At 38.0% G+C, this 23,562-nt stretch overlaps 1 pseudogene; it reads right to left on the reverse strand.

Moving 5' to 3' along the window:
- Positions 1-365: 365 nt before the first annotated feature.
- LOC125663371 (uncharacterized) lies at positions 366-19,686 on the reverse strand (annotated as a pseudogene).
- Between the last annotated feature and the right edge of the window lie 3,876 nt (positions 19,687-23,562).

A 23,562-nucleotide genomic window follows, 5' to 3' on the forward strand; every position in this document is an offset into this window, starting at 1 on the left:
ACGGTTAAAATTTTCATGTCAAACAGCCATCATTTTATACACACTGTGAAAAAAACCATAGTGTTGAATAATCCCTATAGTGATACGTAATGTGTTACTGGCCCCTGGTCCAATATGTCGTGCGCACGAAATATCATGTGCGCACTACAAAGTCTTCTTTTTTAAAACATATATTGTGTGTCCCAAATACTTCACCATACAAATAGGATCATAACGTAGAAGAGAGAATGAAAATCTATGTTCACCAATTTGCAAATGAGGCGTACTTGGTGTCGTAGGTTGCGCTATTCTTCTAGTATTGTCGTTTCATTCATATGCAACACTGCAACATGTGCCAAAAATAAAACCCCGAACAAAAAACAACGTAAGATAACTAATATTTATTTCTTTAAAACTACACATTTCAATATCATATTGGATGTATCAATTTATCGCCACACTTACTCCACGTGCGAGCAGATGTTCTGAAAGCAAAGACAGTACAATGTATACTAAACATACCCGCATGAAATCCAAAGTCAAATAATATCATTCATGAAACGTCTCATAACTCCTACAAGGAATACAAAATATGCATAATACCTCTGCGAGCTTCATTTCATCCCTTATATTTTTATCTAGGATTTCCGTACTTTCTCTTGGGTTTTCTCTAAAAAGAGATAAGGACAAAAGTTAACAGAAGTTGTGAATAAGTGCAATAGCGGACTATAGTTTGAGACGGATGTAAGCAGTATCGTATCGGGATCGGGATGCTCGTCCAAGAGTCAAAACACTGGGGTTAATTTTGGTACGCCATTTTCTGCTTTTCCAAAACATGCATTTAATTTTCATATTGTATTAACAAACTTAAAGAATTCTTTCAAATGATAAAGACAATAATCAATGTGATAAATTTGACCCCATCCTGGAACCAAACCCTTACCCCTAAGGATCATACATATTGCAATTTTTGTGAAGGACTGCCTCCTCCTCTGTTCTTTTTTAAATGTTGTCAGAACAATTTTTATCATTGGTACCGTATAAGTTTTAAATTACGACCCCTGGGTCGATACCTCTGATGGTCCCCGAGAGTCTCTACAACCCACTAGATAAGTACTTCGTTACTGTCTATACGGATGTTTACTTAATTGCTGGGATAAAATTTAGAAATTCATTTCAAGATTAAGGATTATCTCCCTCATGCATAGCTCTTATCCTTGGACGAATTTGGTTCCAGTTTTTTGCACTCTAGTTTTGTTTTTAGCTCTTACAAGTTTATTGTTATTTCGAATTTCAAAAAATGTCGGCTTGAGCATCACTGAAGAGACATTATTTGTCGAAATGCGCATCTGGTGCATCAAAATGATACCGTATAGGTTTTACATACAAGCATGAAAATTATACATAAGGACCATAAAGAAACGCTAAAAAAATGTAAAGAAAGGAAAATTGAAACAGATCATCTAATTTTTTAAAAACAGTTACTTGAGAATGATACTATGCGAATGTTACCTCTGTTGTCATGGAAACAATCCTACTGTGCCGTGTTTTGTCTACAGACCTACACAAAAATGAAGACAAACCATCAGATGAAAGTGTCCACATATGTTGAACACACTTCTTCAGTTTCATAATTCAAGCTTTCGCAGATCAACTTTTGTCGATATAGAATTACAGGGACATTCCTATTGTGTGACTTACTCTGTTCTCAAGAACACTTTTCTTCCCGGGAGGATCTTTGTTTTAGAGTTAACGTCCTGCCATGTCTGTTTGTTGTCCACGCTGTATTGGACACTCAGACCCGGAAGTGCTGTGTTTACATGTAACTTCCTTCTTGTCATTCTGTAAAATTTAAATCAAATATGTTTTTCATTATTTGGTATGCCAATCAATTTTACTCATGACAAAATTTACCATGTTTTATGTCCCCGTAGTTGGATATCCGGGGGCATATAGTTTTTATCTGTCCGTCTGTCTGTCTATCTGTCTGTTTGACGGCAACTATTCTAACCTTGAATTTTGAACGATTAGTAATAGTCCCTTCGTATTCCACCTGTCAATTCCTTATGACAAGACCTTTCTTTCGATGCCAGAAATACTTTACTACCATACCCAGGCTTCAGTGTTTCGCAAACACATCTTGTTTTTCTGTACATCTTGTCATACAATCAGTTATCACTTTCTATGGTTATGATTACAGAATTGTGATTTTAGCACTACTTATTGAAATACGAGAGATAGGGAGTGCATGGGTTAGAGAAGATGTATTAATTACCTTGCCCCCGGTACAGGAATTCGATACTTAATTCCTAGCTTTTCTAATCGTGCGAGCTCCTTTTCTACTAAAGATTTAGCAAAAGATGTCCATTCTACGTCTGTCTCTTTCATGCGCTCCTCCTTATTCGCGGTATCTTCCCATGAAGATTTGTGCCACGCTCTTTCCGCTAAGGCTAAGAGACGGGGAAACACCATTTCTTGAAGTTGATCTTTAGTCCGAATGGTCTCCGTCCAAACTTGGCCCTGCATGCCTGAATATTTTTCAGTTTAGATTAATGAAAGCATGAATTATAACTGAAGAGACATTATTTGTCGAAATGCGCATCTGGTGCATCAAAATTGGTACCGTATAAGTTTTACATTATAACCAAATGAAATCAATAAAGCATTTATATGACCGAGTAAAAATTTCACCCTATTTGTAATGATTATGAGCATAACACACCGATGATATTTTCTGGTTTTTCTAGTTGCAGACAAACTCCATTATTAGTACAGATTTGATCGTTAGTCAGTGGTTTCCCATTTCCGGCTTTGTCAGCATTATGGTAGATATTAGAAGGGACGAAACCAAAGGTCTTCCGAGTGTCGGTAAATCGTGTAGCCCAGTAAAATCCTCTCTCTTCCGGATCCGGTTCTTGCGGATGATCAAAATAAAGGTGTGTCGCATGTCCAAGCACAACCTAAAATATTTCATAATTCTGGTACAACATTGCTCATTCGAAACCCCAACATGTTGATTATTGTGTAAGGTGGTGGTAGTGGTGGTGGCGGTGGTGCTGGTATTCATGCAATAAATTTCTTTTGAGCTAAATGAGCAAAAACGCTAATGTTAGTGAACTTTCTTATACCGCGATGAATATTCGTAAATTTACGACACCATGTAAACCTCTTAATTCTAAAAGTGATACGCTTCTCTTCACAGATCCAAAAAGGGGTCTAGAGAATATTCAACATATTGAAAGGAATCTCATTTCTTACTTTTTACACTTTAGATCGCATCAGAATGCTCCCAAATACAAGTATATCCAGTTCAATAATTAGGAAGGAACAAACATAAAATTTTGAAATATTTCTTGTGGCACCGCTCTGAACTCTAGGTCATTTATTTGACCAAATCTAGACATTCTTGGGTGGCAGGCATGGGTCTAGAATTCCAGCAATTCACCTAAGCTGATGGTGTCTCGATATAAGTGATTAAATATTTTATGTTCGTTAATCAAATAAGCAAACAAACGCAACATATGACGATCTTTGCGATCTAATAATCTAATCAGACAAATCAAAATGATGGGGGAAGAATACTAAGAAAATTATCAACTATATCTATATACAATACTTATTACCCCAATTATAGCACTTCCCTAGTCACGTGACTTCAGGGCTGAGTACTACAGAATGACATTGCGTAAAAAAATGATTATTCAAGTTTGGTTTTCAGTAGCTGAGTACATACCAATTCCCTCTGTCAGAAGATGCTACGATTGATTGAAATTGTTTCCAAGATTTTTGATAAGAAGAAAAAAATAACAAACAGCAAACATACCTCTATCACAGGTACACTGTAAGCTAAACAGTATGATGAACTGTACGTACAATCACAGGTAAGTGTAATAGTATGATGAACTGTACGTACAATCACAGGTAAGTGAAACAGTATGATGAACTGTACGTACAATCACAGGTAAGTGAAACAGTATGATAAACTGTACGTACAACCACAGGTAAGTGAAATAGTATGATGAACTGTACGTACAATCACAGGAAAGATAAACAGTATAATGAACTGTACGTACAATCACAGGTGATAAATACAAATGTACACTGTTACATACCTTGTATCCAGCGTTGGCGAGTTTATAAGCTTTGTCACCTTGACCCCATTCCCAGACGTTCTCCCAGTTATATGCAGTTATGTCCCTATAATAATAAGTCAGAGTTATATCCCTGTAATAATAAGTCAGAGTTATGTCCATGTCATAATAAGTCAGAGTTATGTCCCTGTCATAACAAGTAAGAGTTTTGTCCCTGTAATAATAAGTCAGAGTTATGTCCCTGTAATAATAAATCAGAGCTATGTCCCTATAATAATAAGTCAGAGTTATGTCCCTGTAATAATACGTCAGAGTTATGACCCTGTCATAATAAGTCAGAGTGATGTCCTTCTCATTACAAATGAGAGTTATATCCCTGCAATAATAAATCAGAGTTATGTCCCTGTCATAATAAGTCAGAGTGATGTCACTATAATAATAAGTAGGAGTTTTGTCCCTGTAATAATAAGTCAGAGTTATGTCCCTGTAATAAGAAATCAGAGCTACGTCCCTGTAATAATAAGTTAAAGTTATATCCCTGTAATAATAAATCAGAGTTATGTCCCTGTAATAATAAGTTAAAGTTATGTCCCTATAATAATAAGTCAGAGTTATGTCCCTGTAATAATAAGTTAAAGTTATGTCCCTATAATAATAAGTCAGAGTGATGTCCCTGTAATAATAATTCAGAGTTATGTCCCTATAATAATAAGTCAGAGTGATGTCCCTATAATAATAAGTCAGAGTTATGTCCCTGTAATAATAATTCAGAGTTATGTCCCTATAATAATAAGTCAAAGTTATATCCCTGTAACACCAGATATGGAGCGTCATCAAGGTCAAAGGCTGCATTGGCTGTTCCGTTTAACGTAACGAATGAGTCAATCACGGTATTGTAGTACTTAAATCTAGTTTATATTTTAAAACAATACGCAAAAATATAAATATAAACAATAAGCTGTCTTTTGTTGTTGTTGTTTGTTGTTGTTGTTTCATCGGGTGATGAAGGTAGCAATCATTGCAGAAAAATGCATACATGTATCCCGCTTACGCTGGTTATGAATTGTTTCTGCAATGCTAGCTACATTCATCACCCGATGAAAAAATAAAGAAAGCAATCTAATTATTTAAGCAAAACACAATACAATACAGTTGTCAGATTATTTTACTTTTTTTTCGATCGCGTCTTAAGAGCATTAGTTGCATGATATAAGATGGTGGGTTCCAATCCTACACGTCCTCTTCTCGCGTCAAACATAAGACGTAAGCATACTTAGTGACTGGCCCTTTGCTAAACGGAAATGAGAGTTACGGGTCTTTTAGACGGGACTTTAAAAGTCAATATCATGTGTTACTATAAAAGACAGCACGGTTAAGATTACTCCCTGGGTTCCAGTTTTTCACAACCAGAAATGACGATATTCCTTTAAGTATGGTTACATTGAAGCTGTGCTAATATAGATAATCAACGGTATTGATATTATAGTTATCTGATACTAATAACATTGTATTTTCCAATATTTGATAAACTGAATCAATTTCTTTTAAACGTTTAATGCTCTTGTGTTCTGAAGAACAAAAGGAAAGGGGTTTTTATTTTAATTCAAAGATAGTATTTGTAGATTGAGAAATACTCAACACGATATGAATAGCTTATATACGAGGAATACTTGGTTTCACGATATCGCTTTCATTGTGAATACATTAAGAATAACACTGACCCCGTCACGAGAACTTACTTTTTCCCGGGAAATTTAGAAATGTCATAAGGCGTGGGCCCCTCCTTCAGCCCTTCACCTCACGCTGCCAGGTGAAGACCTTCCTCGTCAGTGATCCTAGACATAAGGTGGGCAAAGTATTTCTTTAGTTCGTCCACGTCCTTGAGTCCGGAACTTGCCAAGAACTTCCGGCATTCGGGAGAGTCCTTCCATGCTCCTGCCGTTTCGTCTCCTAGATATGTGAAGAGAGTCATTTTAATGATCCGATTACACAAGTCTTCTGACATCTGCATTACACTTGCGTCATACGAATTTGGGCCAACAAACATCCCTCCCACCCCCACCCCACCCCTTCTGTGCTACGCGAACCTGCACCATTTAAAGAGAGCTCCTTCACATTTTCAATCACGATGATTGGGTTAAAATGTAGCTGTATTCTTAGTTACGTTTAATTCATTTTCTCAACATAAGTTTCTGCTATTAGCTAGACCTTGTGAAAAAAATGACCATGTACCGTACCGTATCTAAAGGGGGGATTAAGGCAATTGCAACACACACCCCCTCCCTGGTTGTATATTTTAACAAAGATAGTCATTTGTCGCTTTTTTGGTTTTCAACCTCCCTCTGAGTGGTGATATTGGTTGGGGAGGGGGGTTACAATGTATTTTCCTGTAGATTCTTTAACACTAAAAAGAATATGTCAACCTTTCTCTGTCGCGTATTTTAGTAAGGTTGAGTAATATTTTATCCAAACACAGTAACATCAACCTTATATGTATGCAAACAGCAAATCCCATTTGGATATGAAAAATTACATCTGTTGTAAAGATAACATAACCATATAGTACAACCGGTTTATCGACCATAATTCGTGCAGAAAAACAGTTCTTAATAATTGACACTTTCGTTGTTTAACCTTATGAAACATGTTGACCTTACCTCCGAAATGATATGTCTGGAGCGGTTGTATATCTTTATGCATGGCTTTAACTGATTGGATGACATAACGGATGAAGGCTGCTGTGGAATCCATGCAGACATTGATGGTATTGTCTGTGAACATCTGAACAGAGAGGTATCGGGTCGTGTCAGCGAAATCCGTCATTAAGTACTTCCCCGCGGCAGTCTCGTCTCCATATTTCAAATACTTCCGGAATCTGGCCTCCATTGCTTTAACGCCTGCGCGACAATGTCCGGGCATGTCAAATTCCGGTATGACTTCAATATGGCGGTCATTGGCATATCGTAATATTTCTTTATAGTCGTCCACCGTGTAAAATCCGGAACCAAGTCCGCCTTTCGCTGATCCGGATCCTAACTGAGGAAGGATGCATTCATCTTCCGTTAGATCATGGCAACGCTTTGAACCAACCTAAATGGATAGGATGATAATGTATTATTGTTTATTAACTGTTCACCTAGTGATAAACGGCGCGGAGTTTTCGGATACGACCTTCAACATTGAGTGGACCTCCGTCACGTTGGCACGATATTATCTTAAGAGAATCAATACAAAATAAAGACGCATTATTTTTAAATATAAAATCAAAGTGATTATCATTCTTATTACAATAAAATTCAAGTCCCATGACGTCCATGACACCCATTAAACGCTAGTTAAATCACAGTACTCTGAACCTTAGATCTTTATCGTTAAATGTGTTTCAACAGTCTCGATTGAAGTAAGAATTTCGCAAATTATATGGTCGTTACAACGATCTAGTTCGTCAATACAACCTACCATTGGGTCAAATGCTGTTTGACGTGTTTCATACCGATTGTTAAGCCGCTCTTGGCACACTGATTTGACTGCGGATAACTCCGTTTACCTGATCAGGATGTAGGGCTCACGGCGGATGTGACCGGTCAACAGGGGATGCTTACGCCTCCTAAGCACCTTATCCCACCTCTGGCGTGTCCAGGGGTCCGTGTTTGCCCAACTATCTATTTTGTATTCCTTGTAGGAGTTATGAGATTGATCACTGTTCGTTATCTTCACCTTGCATTAAAAGACCACAGCGAATCAAAGGGTCAATGAGTCTAACAATGTTATGAAGGCAGACATTCATTTATCGTAAGTTTTCAAATTATATTAACTGGATACTGCTATAGGACGGTCCTTCGGATGAGACTGCACAAAAAACGGAGGCTCCGTTTCACAGCAGGTGTGGCATGGTAAAGATATCCCCCTGTTCAAGTGTCATAAGCTCCGAAGATAGGTCTAAATTATGCATTTTTCTCCGGCAAAAGTGACGTATCCATGAGTGAAAAAAAAAATTGGCGAGAGGTACGTTAGATAATATAGAACCAACATTAACTACATACCTCTGTCAACTCTGGGAGACCGGGGATTTCTAACCGCCATCCTTCATCCTCGGTCAAGTGGAAATGCAGTTTGTTTAGTTTGTACATAGCCATGGCGTCGATAATTTTCATTATTTCTGCCTTAGTGTGAAAGTTACGACCTACGTCCACATGCATCCCCCGATATTGAAACCGAGGCTGATCTTTGATCATACCGACCGGAAGCATTTCCCCTCCATTACTCAAGCTCCGCAGGGACTCATAGGCGTGGAATGCTCCGGATGTGCTTTTAACAGAAATACTGATGAAAGATTTAGTAATATCGATCCAATAGCCCTCGTCATGTGTGATGTCATTGTTCAAAACATTGATGTCGACCGCCGTGGTGATTTCTATGTAATTTGAGGATGGCTTGTTGTTTTGTATAACGATGCCAAATAAATCTACAAAACAATAGATGAATAAGTTCTATCAAAAACGAAAAAAAAAACGGTGATTTTTTCTTGACTTTTCTAAATATTTGGTGAATGCAGTGTGTTTTGTCCGACTACATTGACTGTATTTCAAATACAAGTCAAACATATCGTTTTAATAACCAACCTCACCTGCTAATAATTGGATCTCCTTGGTATATGTTGAAGAACGCAAAACAACCCAAGAAGAATCGATGGCCACCTGATTGTTCTGTAAAGTCATTTCAACAGGAGAGGGTATTATCGGTTTTATCTTTACACCGGAAACTGTCATACGAGCATTGATGCCAAATCTCTCTTGCGGGGTGTATGGACTCCAAGCGTCTTCTGGGTACCGACGGTACTGTTCCGGTCTGGTGATCGGCCCGACAAAAGACAGATCCTCGTTTTCAGTAGACTTGATATTTTTAGACCTCATCCCTTCGGCAGCTACATACCAATTTCGCATTGAATCTGTCTTTGCTGCCTGCCAGTATTGTGTCGTAATTGTACAAACTACGTCATCTGAACTCTGTAACGAAAACTGGGGTACGGGGGTCAATTTGAATAGACTTCCGCCCACGTGATATACCTTCATGTTACAATCATTTATAACGAAACCATTTGCATATGGAAATTCTTTTGGCTGAATTAGTCTTATGGAGTAAAAATATAGCTCCCAGTTTCCTGAAACCAGGTCCCTAGTGCCAGTATTTCTAAACGTAATTTTGGCGGTAAAATCGTGCCAGTCGTTAACGAGATTGCTGATGATGTCATATTTGACATCGAGGCTCTCAGCTATGTAGTCCACCAAGTGTTGGTCGGATATTGGTAATGGTTCCTCTGCAAGAGAATGGCCAAAATGAAACGATTTTTTGTCTTTTCAGCCAAGAACGTCTTGATTTCAAATAGTGGTGTGCAAAAGGAGAACGTACCTGGATAAAAGAGCACAGTTCTGCTAAACCTTGTTCTGTCCTTTGATCTAGAGTTTGATAAAAAATTATGCATTCTGTCATTAGCTATAATGTGTATTGCATAATATTATAATCAACATAGAACACGATTTAGAGTCAAAAAATATGTTTAGGCAGTTCAAAGGATCACTGATTATATTTCGTCTAAGAACAAATAAACCATTGAAGGCACAAGGACTAGGAAATTCGTATCAAATAAATATTCCTCTAAAATGCATTTAGTTTATACATATGACGTCACAATAACATTATTTATGTAGTAATATTCCATTATCACCTGCATATGGTGTGTATATCTCTCAACTGATTCGATACACAAGAGCTTGTTCTGCGTATGGTCAGTTTCTAAATCGAGGCAAGCTACTGACAAACAAGTTGATGGTACGGGGGTTTCAACAGTCTCGATTAAAGTCAGCATTTCGAAAATTCTAGGGTCGTTTTAACGATCTAGTTCGTCAATACAACCTATCATTGGGTCCAATGCTGTCTAACGTGTTTCATATCGATTGTGGGGCCGTTCTTGGCACACTGATTTCGACTACCGATAACTCTGTTTACCAGATCATGATATATGGCCCATGGTGGGTGTGACCTGTCGACAAGGGATGTTTATTCCTCCTAGGCACCTGATTTCATATCTGGTGTGTCCAGGGGTCCATGTTTGCTCAACTATACATTTTGTATTGTCAATAGGAGTTATGATATTGATCACTGTTTGTTATCTATACCTTTCATACTAAAAAGGGCCTCCTTCTCTCCTTTTTTTCTTTCTTAAAACGTTAAGAAATCAGTGATTTCAGAAGAGGTTTCCTCTGGTGACGGGTAAGTGCATCAATCGAACAATATGAAATTGACGTTTGTTATTTGGGGTAAGTCAAATGTTTATTAGTGGCTGAACTCTTGTCTTAGTGTAAAGTTACAAAACAATTTTGTGTACACTTTACGTAATATCTGTGTGGATCTGAATGGAGTTTCTATGTATTTTTTTTTTTTGTAATTGAGTTTTTATCGGTTGTTTAATTTTGTAATGCCTCTTACAGTTCTGGCAGTCATCACACCCCACTCACGTGATTCGTATCATTTATTGTTAAGCGTGTTCCCTTAAATACTGTTGTTGTGAGGGTTTTTTTTCGGTCTATGTGCTGCACTTTGTAGAATCACCGTTCTTCCTTGATAACGTTCGAGTATGGGGCACAGTATATGCTACACCCGTCACAATCTTATAGAGTGTTTCCTAATGTCATAAGTTGTAGACTTTTTATAAGCCATCATCAAGCTGCGATATACTATCTTTTGCATCGAATGAATTAAAAGGCCGCAGCTTGAGAACCTTGCAGGAGGTAAGTAGACAAACAAAGAGCTCTCTGTGTAATGTATTCCCTCAAATTGTTCAATAATCTTTAACTTTTTCAAAAATCAAAGATAAATGAATGGAGAGAGAGAGAGAGAGAGAGAGAGAGAGAGAGAGAGAGAGAGAGACCTTGCTCTCAGATGTAATGTATGTCTTTCCTTCAGGAACCACTCTGTGGGGACATCGTGCCACGAAACCCCGTTATCCCTGCTGTACTGCACCGAAGACCCAGGAAATTCCGACTCCACCTTCAAATAGCCATTTTCTACTCTGCAAAAGATGATTTATTGCTAAAAATCTTTTCGGTAGAAGATATATTGATTAGCATATTCGATGAAATAGCTACTTTCGTTCTTTTTAGGGTTCGATCACACCAACGAATTAACAACCCCTCCCCATTTAACAAGAAATGCATGGTATAGATATACATTAAATCAAACAATTGTAAAGAGCAAATCCAACACAGCTTTATTCAAAAGACATATGTAATTCGTGTTTGAAGATTTTGCGTTAAAACTCGTTATTCATTGAAATCAAAGTTTTGCATTAGAAACATGAACTATTAATCAATTTTCCTTACATGGCACCAGGTGGCGCTATTCTGTAATCAATCCCAAGCTTTCCAAGTCTCCCCAATTCTTTGTGACCAACTGTGTTAGCGAACGACTCCCAGTCTTCTGCTGCGGTACTATCTCGTTCTGGGCTATCCATGTCTTCCCAGGATGCTTTGTGCCAAGATCGTTCGGCCAATGAGAGGAGCCTTGGGAAGACCATGTAGTCAAATGTTTCTGGTGTCATGAACGTTTCGCCCCAAGATTGGCCTTGCAAGCCTGTTAGTGGTAAACAAGTATAATAATTGGTTTAAGACGATATTTTTTTAATCATTTTGAACTATCTTGGAAAGGTATTTCAACGCAACGTTCTGGTGTGAAAGTTACTTCACTTGCTTGCTGGAATGTAATTTCTCTCCTTTCTATTTTAATTCAATGTTCTCATTGAACGAATGTATCTTACCAATAATGTTATCTTGTTTTGCAACGGAGGACAGTTTTCGTTCTTGTTTCCACACACTTCCGCTTTAGTGATACGCTCACCAGAACGTTTGACGGCAATGTTGTCGTAAAGTCTGTCTGGCAGGAAGTAGAAAGTCTTCTTAGCGTCTGTGAACCGCGTTGCCCAGTACAACCCAGTTTCCTCGGGGTCTGGTTCTTGGGGTTGGTCAAAGAAGAAATGTGTTGCATGGGACAATACCACCTTCAACGAATTGCAACATTTTGAATGCTCTCTCCGACGAAATATGCGAGGACGCCCTCACAATGTGTAGGAGATAACAAACACATATGTTATTGTATAGACAAAGAGTAAACTTTCGTTAGTAATTTTAGGGACATCTATAAAATGCATCCAATAATCTCTTTCGAATTGTAAAATAAATATTTATGAGAGAGACTATCCTTAGTCCACATAGGTCTGATACATAGTATTTAGAAGTTTCACATTCTGCTGCCATTAGTGTGGAAACATAACCGCAAGGACAGAAAACTTGTCCTCATTGTGCATCTGTCCTCTAATTACAAGGTTTTTTTTAAATATCTCCTATTTCAGTTATTTATTACAAACAGGTACCAATCATCAATTTTACAAATACAGCGCATACCTTATATCCACTATTTGCGAGGTCATATGCTCTGCGCCCTACTCCCCATTCCCAAATATTCTGCCAAGCGTTTCCGTATACTTCCGAATTGGGTAGAGACCCTCTTGGAAAAGGTACTCCATCAGCCCCCAACAGTCCGTCCTCCCAGCCAGCTAAGTTGAGTCCCAGCTGGTTGGTGATGTCGGCAATTTGTCGGACAAAATATTCCTTTAGCTGCCGGGGTGTCTTGTATTCGGGATTGCTCTTTATCAATTGTTTGCATGCTGAAGATTCCGCCCAGGCGTCGGTGGGAGTTTCATCTCCTCCATAATGGAAATATGTCAGTGGTTGGATCCCTTGGTACATCTGTCTGATTTCTGACACGACTTTCTTGATAAATGCGTATGTGGAATCAATACAAGGGTTAATTGCATTGTTTTTGAACATCTGAACAGATGCATACTCGCTTGTATCCGTCGGGTCCAGTAGTCTATATTGATTTGCCAGTGTTGGGTTGGAAATCTTGTATTGAGAATACCTCTCCTCCATTGCTTTGATCGCAGCGTGAGAATGTGCAGGCATGCATGTCTATTTCCGGAATGACGTCGATGTGACGTTTAGTGGCTTCCTTTAATATGTCCTGGAAATCCGCTACCGTGAAAAAACCGGAACCGGAAGTTGAAGAATCTCCCCCTGATCCAAGTTGTGGTATGATGCAGGTTTTCTCGTTAAGGTCATGACATCTCTTACCTCCGATCTTTATACAATATAAAAAAGATGATATGCAGTCATAAGACTATTTATCTACGAAAACGAAACCTGACATCATAATTAATTTAACATGTCTATCTTATTAATACATGAATTAGATGATCTTGAACGAATGTTTATGGCTGATGAAATTTATGAAACGGTTTAATATTTTCCGAGCCTTGATGAGTGTAAGATTTTATTCATCACAAAACTATTAATAAACGCATATTTTAATTACTTTCCATTTCATGTGACTGTTGTCATTTCGAGGTTATCCTGGCCTATGTGCTTCGTCTGAGAAAAATGTCCTTGAGTGCAAGAAAAAAGATCTAAAGATCAAAACGGCAACCTGATACTCTCAGATAGGTACGCTAGAATTTTAATCTTAAAATCTTAATATGAAGTGATGTCATTATGTCACCACAACAAATAAAACAGGAATAATTATCATAGACTTGAAGAACGTTTGTGGTAAACTTAGAAAGTTGAAATTTTTGTATTTATGTCAGCACGCGCAATTTTGCGTTTTTCACGTTGTTATTGTTTGACGTCATCTAATCCGTCACGGCTTGGGGAATTAGAATTAGACTGTCGCTTGAAAATTCTGTTTCAAAGTCAATGCCGCTTATTTTCACTTCATAAAAGACAAACTCCTCTTGGAACAACTTTGGCTACAATCCCATGCCCTTTACCGTCAATTTTAACATAATCGCCAACTTCAACGGATGTCATGTTGTTTTGTTTACGTGGCGCATGAATACATGTGATTGTCCTACATGATTTGCATAGTTATTTAAGAAATGAACAGCACTTTTGAGCTGTTTATAGTCAATATGAACGGATTTGGATTTGAGGCAAATTGCATCAAATCCAAATTCGTTCATATTGACCATGAACCGCTCAAAAGTGCTGTTCATTTCTTATATTTATATTCATTTACTAAATCACCGTTTGTTTACATTGCTTGTATAAGTTAGGGAATATTTTGTTGCATAAAATGAAATTCTAAGATCCACCTATGTCACAGTCGTATTGTGACGTACGTCAAAACATAGCCATGACGAAACACTTCGTCTTACCCTGCCCTTTATCATCATTGCACGGTGCACTGTATTTTGGAGCTAGGATATCACAAGATTGGGGTGATAATCCACGTAAGTTCACAATCTTAATCCGAGGTGTGACTTTGCGTGATCTTTGGAACACATGCATTTTTTCAAATCATTACACTCTCTCAGTCTCGTGCTTTAAAGTAGTTCATAATCAATATGAACGGATTGTGCCTCGTGCTGAAATTGGTTGGTTCAAAGAGGAAAATGCGATTTGTAATATACATATTAACCTGTGCTACGATTTCGTATCGTTTTCCGAACCCGCGTTATGAACCCATAAATAGTACTATTGTGCGATAGAAAGTGATAAAATTTGTTATTCATAAAATTACCTTAGGAATGGAAACGTTTGGTTCTAGATTTTACCTCTGTTAATTCCGGAATACCGGGGATCTCTAACCTCCACCCTTCGTCGTCCGTCAGATGTATGTGTAACTTGTTCAATTTGTACATCGACATTCCATCCATCAATCTTATTATATCCGTTTTTGTCCGAAAATTCCTTGACACATCCACATGCATACCTCGATGTTCAAAACGAGGCTCGTCTTCCATTGTGACATCTGGTATACTTTTATGATCAGGAGAACCAGCCACTAAACTGAGGAGAGATTGGATGGCGTAATGCACAGCGGCAGGTGAACGACCAATCAGCGTGATTGTTTCTTCATCCAAATTGGTGTAGAGGTGGTAAAGACCAGTATTTTTTCCTAAGGCGGAGTTTGTCCATAGTCGAATCTTCTTCTTTTGTTTCTTAGTTTCTGCATTTTCATTTACACTTACTACTATCCCTAGTTTTTCTAAAATGGTAAAAATCTTAATCATATACAAACTGAAATTAACATTTCATCAAAAGTCGTTTAGACCACTCCCTGTGGGTGATCGGGTAGGTTTTCTAAAATCTATGTAACGGTGTTGCTCGTTCGTACAGCAATAATCTACCAGATTATGAAACACAACTTGATTCCAAGACAGTGACATACTGCAGCATGTTGGAAAAAAAGTTCGAAAAAAATAGATTGCCTCGGAATCGGGAAAGTTGGTATTCCAGTGGCGGATCTGGAGGGTGAGTTACGGGGGTGACTACTCCACTCCTCCCACTTTGATTGACCATTTTATGTAGATGGTCAATGCATACCCTATTGAGGTCTACAATCTCTTTCTAGGGCGGAAAAGATATCACCTTCGGTCGCATCCCCTATTATTAAAAAAAGACTTCGATTCACTCCTGTATTCAATTACTCTTCAAGAGTTGTTCAGTAGACTGAGGGGCTTAGTGGTTAAAAGGTCTTACCGATAAAGAGATGGGTCTCGAATTGAATTACTTATCCAACCGGAAAGATGTCCAATTCATGATAATGAGCTATGTTCCATTTAATTGTTATCTGAATCAATTGATTGATTGATTGATTAATTGATTCGAATGACACGTACTTTCGAAAAACTTACGCTTTTTAATGAGAGACGTTGCCAACTTTGAGAAAGGGCCCCAAGAACTGAGTGAGGTCAAGTGCATTAAGTGGTATTTCTTTGCCATATTGTCACCTACTCCGGCAGGGGATATGGGACATTAATGGCCCATCCATATCTAACCCACGACTTCAATTTCTAACTTATGTCGTTCGGCGAGTGACCCATCTCTGTCAATTTTGATGACGTGTATCGCGTCACGAAATCAACCCACGATCTCCCGCCCATGACGATTGGTTACTTTACCAAATGAGCTCCATATCGGTGGCAGATCCAGAAAATTTTATAGGGTGTGTTCCAAGTGTCTACCTTTTCTATCACAAACGCGGAAGGGGGTGGATATCCCAAGATTTAAAACAAATACGAATTTAAATTCAAACAAAGTGCTATAGTGCAAGTATCGTCAACCCTGTCTATGTCTGACATTGCATGAAAGATTTTGGTTCATAAAATACGGTTTTTATTTCACCGGATGTGGCCATTAAAACGAAAATGAAAGTACAAATGAAATACCAGTAGAAGAAATCTAGGTTAGGAATATAATCCTTACCTTTGAGAAGTGAACAGCTCTCGGAGACATCGGAAGTACATATAGCAGTTTTATCGCTGATGCTAAGGTATTTAGAACTCCGGATTTCCATTTTCTTTGGTGTAGGAATGATTCGGTTGCTGTGAGTGTTAAAGTTTCTGACGTTATATCTCCTGTAGCGATCCTGAGCTGTGAAAGGGTTGTACTGGTCCACGCGGTATCGCTTCCACTGATGAATGGAAGAAAAATCTGCCACAAATCGCTTCCCCGTCGCCGTCGATTCGATGTTCACTGGATTCAGATTCTGCCCCGTCACATACCAGTTAGGGGGCACGTCGGATCTCGACACAGCCCACCATTGTCCATAAAATTCGATAAAATGAATACCATTCGGCAAAATATCTGGAAAGTCTGCTGTCGGCGTCATGCTAAACAATCCTCCATTGATGTGAGTAAATTTTACCTTGTAATTGGGTAAAATGTATCCATCCGCTGATGGAAGATTGCCAGGTTCTATCATCCAGAAGCTGTAAAAGTAAATTGACCAATCGTCTCGTCTGATTGTTTTACTTCCGGTGTTCGTCATATTGAGGCTAAACCTGTGTTTCTTGCCATCATACTTGGTGTTGTCATCCACTTTGATTTTTATTTCCAGATTTTGACCGATATAATTCAAGTCCGTTTGTTGCAAGGCATAGGTCGCCGCTGAAAGGGTATTAAAAATCAAAATGAGTTAACAAGCATATTTTCTGATAAAAACCAATAGTTGATTTCAATAAAGTGTTTTTCATGGAGTCCTGATACACATGTACATACATGTTTATGTTGTAAATGAAATCCAACTACTTAACTAGGACATACATCAAATCGTATATCTAAGCCATATAAATTTAATTTTTAGAGCTTTATATGTAGTATACCGGCGTGAAGAGTTGCAGTTTATACCCCCAAGTATTTTCACAACTGAAATTTCTCTTTATGCCCCCGACATCAAAGATCGGGAGGGGAGCGTGGTTTTTGTCCTGTCTCTCATTCTGAAATTCTGTCATTCTGTGTGAAACTTTAACCTTGCTAAAAACTTTTGAACGTTAAGTGCTAGAGCTTTGATATGTTACATGAGTATTCCTTGTGACAAGATCTTTCCGTTGGTACTAAACCTTCTGACCTTGACATTTGACCTACTTTTTAAAAAAAAAACATTGGTCATAACTTCTAAATGGTAAAATATTAGAACTTTCATATTGTACATGAGCATTTCTTGAGATAAGATCTTTCTTCTGGTGCCAAGATAATTGTCCTTGTGACCTTGGCCATCCTTGGAATTTGCCAATATCGGGGGCATTTGTATTTCACAAACACATTTTGTTTGTACCTACATTCCGCTTACTTTTTGTCGGAATCCCCAGCCATTTAAGTAGACGTACAAATGTTACTATACTTATCAAGATTCATACGCGCACCTGCGGGGCAATTATGATTATGAGCAAAAGTTGTATTAAGACGTCAAAGGTAAAAACATTGGAAAGTGAATGAAAAGGAGAAGTTAACGAACAGTGATCAATTTCATAAATCCTATGAAGAATACAAAATTGAGAGTAGGGCATGCATGGACTCCTGGACACACTAGAGGTGGGATCAGTTGCCTAGGAGGAGTAAGCATCCCCTGTTTGTCTACGCTAAAATATTTTAGAATAGGCCCTTCTATTACTTATAACATATATACACACCATGAATAAAAGCTTGACATCCATTGACGTATGAAGAAAAGTTTTAACATAGTGTCTGTGTCGAACGAATTTTATTTCGAGGGAACGAATTTTGTTTTGAGAGAACGAATTTTATTTTGAGGGAACGAATTCTATTTTGTGAGTACGAATTTTATTTTGTATGGGGCAAATCTTATTTTGTAAGAACGATTTTTATTACGCGGGAACGATTTTTTCACCTGTCGTAAATCAGTCTCCTGCCTGTCCTAAATCAACCTCCCACCTGTCCTAAATCAATCTCTTACCTGTCCTAAATCAACCTCCCACCTGTCCTAAATCAGTATCCCACCTGTCCTAAATCAATCTCCTACCTGTCCTAAACCACTCTCCCACCTGTTCTAAATCAGCCACCGTATGTGTCTCACTGCATAATTAAAAAAGATATTAATTTTCTGGAGAATTTGGGCATTGTTTGGATTTGATTATCAGATAAAACATTGATGCAGAACCAGTTGACTTTGTTTTCTATATTTATGGTATAAAAATGAATATTTTCCAGTATGTCATGATACTATCATATTGCAAAGACTTGGAAACTGGGGAGAAGCATTGTTAAAAACGCTAAACCACCCCGACTTATGTGCGATAGCGAGACTAATTTATGTACGACTTATGTGTGATAGCGAAATTAATTTATGTACGACTTATGTGTGATAGCGAGACTAATTTATGTACGACTTATGTGTGATAGCGAGACTAATTGATGTACGACTTATGTGTGATAGCGAGACTGATTCATGCATAAATTCAATTGACATCAATAATCGTAAATCAGTCTTCACTGGCAGATCGCATTTTCTACTAATAATACACATACACTATGGCTGATTTCATTTTACTCACAAATGTTAATTGTACATTTAGTGAAATGCATTTTTCAAACTGATTAAAATCGAAATTACATATTTAATTGGGTGCATGTTTTAAGTTGAAAAAATGCACATATACATGTATGCATGAATACCGGTATATTATGGAATTGTTTTATAAAAAGTAGAAAAACATTTCCGCGAAAAACGATACAAGTACAACAACAAGGTGTCACTACAAATACCCCCCCCCCACACACACACACACACACACTAAAATACCCCCCCCCCACACACACACACACACACACTAAAATACCCCCCCCCCACCTTTTTAACGGGATTTCCTATCGATTTCCTTTCTTAAGTCGTTCTTCCCTCTTTGGTCTTCTTTTTTGTGTAGGGGTGGACGGAGATTTAATTTCACCAGTATATGCTGTGCAATGCTTACATTTCTTTAAATATCGGACATTGGTCCAGCATTGATTCTATAAACTGGTACCCCTCCCTGAAGGACAGACACGGCTCCCGGCCATTAAATAGACAGGAGTAACATCCGGGGCACGATGCAAAACAGTCCCAAAATTATCAAAGATACCATCACCGCCGACATCGTGCAGTCCCAAAATTATCAAAGATACCATCACCGACGACATCGTGCAGTCTCAAAATTATCAAAGATACCATCACCGCCGACATCGTGCAGTCCCAAAATTATCAAAGACACCATCACCGCCGACATCGTGCAGTCCCAAAATTATCAAAGATACCATCACCGCCGACATCGTGCAGACTTAGATTAGCAGGAAATCATTGACCGAAACAAAGATACGATCACTTCCGACATCGTATACAGTACTGACAGATTCTCTTTAGATTAGCAGGGAAAACTACTGAACGGAACACAGAGTTAAATCTGCATATAACGTGTCCTTGAGGTTACATCAGTCTCATATATACGCAGAGTTTTTAGATTATTGATTGACATCTGTACACTAAATGATTCAATTTTCGTCCGTGAGCCGTTCACTTACAATCTCTACCCAGAGTTATCGTTCCTTACACTCACAATCTCTACCCATTCTCTCATTCTCTCATCAGAGGGCGCGTTCCGCAAACTTCACTTACTTATAGTGCGAATAATGCACGGAACTCTGGGTAGAGAATGTCATTCTCTATCCAGAGTTCCGTGTGCTACTCGCATGTGAAACTTGCGTATCACGCCCTCTGGTAAGAGAATGAATCTCTACATAGAGTTATCGTTCCTTACACTCGCATATACCTGTCAACGAGGTTTTTTCAAGATTCTTGTAAAACGGTAAAAATGCTCAAATAAAATATAATTTCGACTTCAATTGCAAAAAATATACCTAAATCAATCAATACTAATTTATTGATTGCACAAATTATTGTCACAAAAGACGAAGGAAGCATTAAATTATGCTGTTCAAAACGAGGGGGTTGTTTGATTATATTATATATGCATTGTAATGGGAGGTAAAAACTACTATAAGTTGCTTGTCCCACATTTTCCTGATATTTTATAGCTAGTCCTTAGTTGTGTTTTTATTAACCGTGGAAAAGTGGAATAACGCGCGGAATAACACTGCTAAACAGAGGAATAATCCGTAAGGAACTATTTTGGTGCATATAGGGCTGAGGAGTTCGTGAAAACGACCAAAGTCCACGGAATGGCACGGATGTAAACAACATGCGCGGATCCAGTATTTTCTACACTATCTATCATAATACACCCCCACAACACCAACGAGCGTATCAAAATGCCTCAATCATGAATATCTGCTGTTTAACAATTATGTTGCTTACTGAATATTTTAATAATTTATTGGTAACACGCGCATACAAAAACATTCAATGACACGATCTCTTGATCATATGATTATTATGGTGTAGAATTTCACCGAAAAATTTCTTACGAAATATGTAAATTTCAAATACCTGGGAAATGTCGGACTGTTGATTTCCAGCATTCAGTAGAATTACCTACCCTCATTGTTTTAATGTGGTCGATCTACTGAATAATTCAAAATCACCCGTGCAAACGCGCGATTTCATGTGTAATTATTTTATCTATATATCAAATTTCATAATTTCTGTCACCCTCTACAAGACATGAGAATAAAGGGAGGTGTACTGGTTCGCCAAAAGCATCAACGTGTAAACTTCAAGAGGTCGATATGCCACTAATCTTAAAATTCAAACGACTTCTTTAACTCAACAAGTCCTCATCTATATGCACTCAACGACATATTTTTCTCGTCTTGGTTGTAATAAAATCAACATGAGAACTGGTAGCTTAACCCCAAAAAATGAAGTCAATACAATGACTGTCAGGAGAGTTATATTATGTATTACGTCATTAAATAGGTGTTCCCAGTGAGTGTACTGAAACTTTTTCTTTTTATTTACGAAAATAGTCCTATCCCGAAACTACGGAAACCGATAGGTGCTAGGGTATAGAATTAATATTTATTTAACTGGCGGTCGCCACTTAACTTATGTGGCGGTTGGCACTTAATTTAACTGGTGGCCATCACTTATTACCTGGCGGCCGCCATTTATCTTATCTGGCGGTCGCCACTTAATTTATCTGGCGGCCGCCACTTAATTTATACATGCATTGCAAAAACAATTTAATTCCCATTGCTGAGTGATTATTTTGGAAAGTTTAGAATAGTACAAACACGTAGGATCGTTTTTGAAAGTGTAGGGGTAATCAGAGAAGAAATTGTCTTCTACAAATGTTGACAAGCAGAAAAAGAACCTATAAATGTCTCTTTTGCCCAAACTTCATACTCCTAAATTGGAAGGAGGGGGACTACATTCATCCTTCAATTCACCAGTTCATTCATTAGTACATTTTTTACCATTCATTACTACCACCAAAAGAATAGGATGGGGATAGTCAGCCAATTAATCTTATTTCACTTGAGAAAAAAACTTAGTTTGCATATGAAAATAAAAAAGAACGTTGTCAAAAAAGTGAAGGGTCAGCACCCTGGTGCTACGTGCCTGTTACGTTGGTCTATTAAGTTTCAGTTCAGTTTACTAGCATAAAACCATACGGTGTACAGGCATGTACAAATGAAGATTTGCTAGTGCGCTAATCTGTTGACATTTGATATCGCAAACATGATATGAGAGAAGGGACCGGGAGAGAGAAAAAGGAGTTGAATATAAATTAAGTGGCGGCCGCCATATAAATTAAGTGGCGACCGCCAGTTAATCTATATGGCCGCCGACAGATAATAAGTAGCAGCCACCAGATAATAAGTGGCGGCCGCCAGTTAAATTAAGTGGCGGTCGCCACATAAATCAAGTGGCGGCTGCTATACAAACTGTAAGTGGCGACCGCTAGTTAATCTATATGGCCGCCGACAGATAATAAGTGGCAGCCACCAGATAATAAGTGGCGGCCGCCAGTTAAATTAAGTGGCGGTCGCCACATAAATCAAGTGGCGGCTGCTATACAAATTATAAGTGACGACCGCCAGTTAATAAGTGGCGGCCACCAGATAATAACTGCATGGCGACCGCCAGTTAGATTAAGTGGCGGCCACCACATGAATTAAGTGGCGGCCGACAGTTAAAATGAATATCAATTCTTACCCTGGCACCTATCGGCTTCCGTATGGAACTGTACATTCCATAATAGATATACACAGGGATCATTATGTTATATAATGTATGTAACAGAGACATTGTTATGTCTCTGATGGGATTTGAACCCGGGTCCAGCACTCTACCAATAGAGCTAAAGGGTTAACCCACTAGCCTGAGCTAGTAGGAATGTCATGTCACTCACACTACCACATGTAAATTCTATAATCTAGATTCCAACAGGACAGATTCAAACTTTCCGACTTATATTGTTTTCTTTGTGAACTATCGTTAGAAATATTAGAAAAGAAATGCTCCTTTACCTTAATGCACCTATTTTTACAGAATGTAATTCTTTTTTTCTTTTTTTTTCTTGTCACAAATTAGCATATAAACGAGGACTTCGCACTTTATCGGAAAGATAAGATCATTCGACCTTGAAAAGGTGTTTTGCTAACGAACCGTGATCAATTTCTTAACACCTATAAAGAATACAAAATTAAGAGTTGGGCAAACAAGGACCTTAAAGAGGCAGTAACTGTGAAAGTTACGGCAACCAGTTTATTTCAAAATCTTTCAATTGCATAAAAATCTATATCAATGACAAATATAAACATTCATTTTGTACCAAAACAAGAGAAACCTAATAAAACTACGTTGGGTATTAAGTGTGTGAAATAATTAAATACTGGTGTTATTACTGAAATATATAATATAGAGCAATTTTCATTTTTTTTTTTTTTTTTTTTTTTTCATTTTTTTGTGACAAACTGACTTAACTGAATAAAGCAATCACTCGAAAAGGGCGCGTCATGATTTCCGAACTTTTTTTTTTTTATCTCGGGACAGAGCATTTAATATTTTATTCATAATGCTTACATTAATCAGGACATCTATACCTCTAGAATGTAATGTTAGTTGAATAATCAACACTACATGTAGCACGGTGATAGATGTCGTCATATCGTACATTTTAATCACGTGTTTATGATACCGG

The sequence above is a fragment of the Ostrea edulis genome, chromosome 8 (genome assembly GCF_947568905.1).
Source record: "Ostrea edulis chromosome 8, xbOstEdul1.1, whole genome shotgun sequence".
NCBI classification, from domain to species: Eukaryota; Metazoa; Mollusca; class Bivalvia; order Ostreida; family Ostreidae; genus Ostrea; species Ostrea edulis.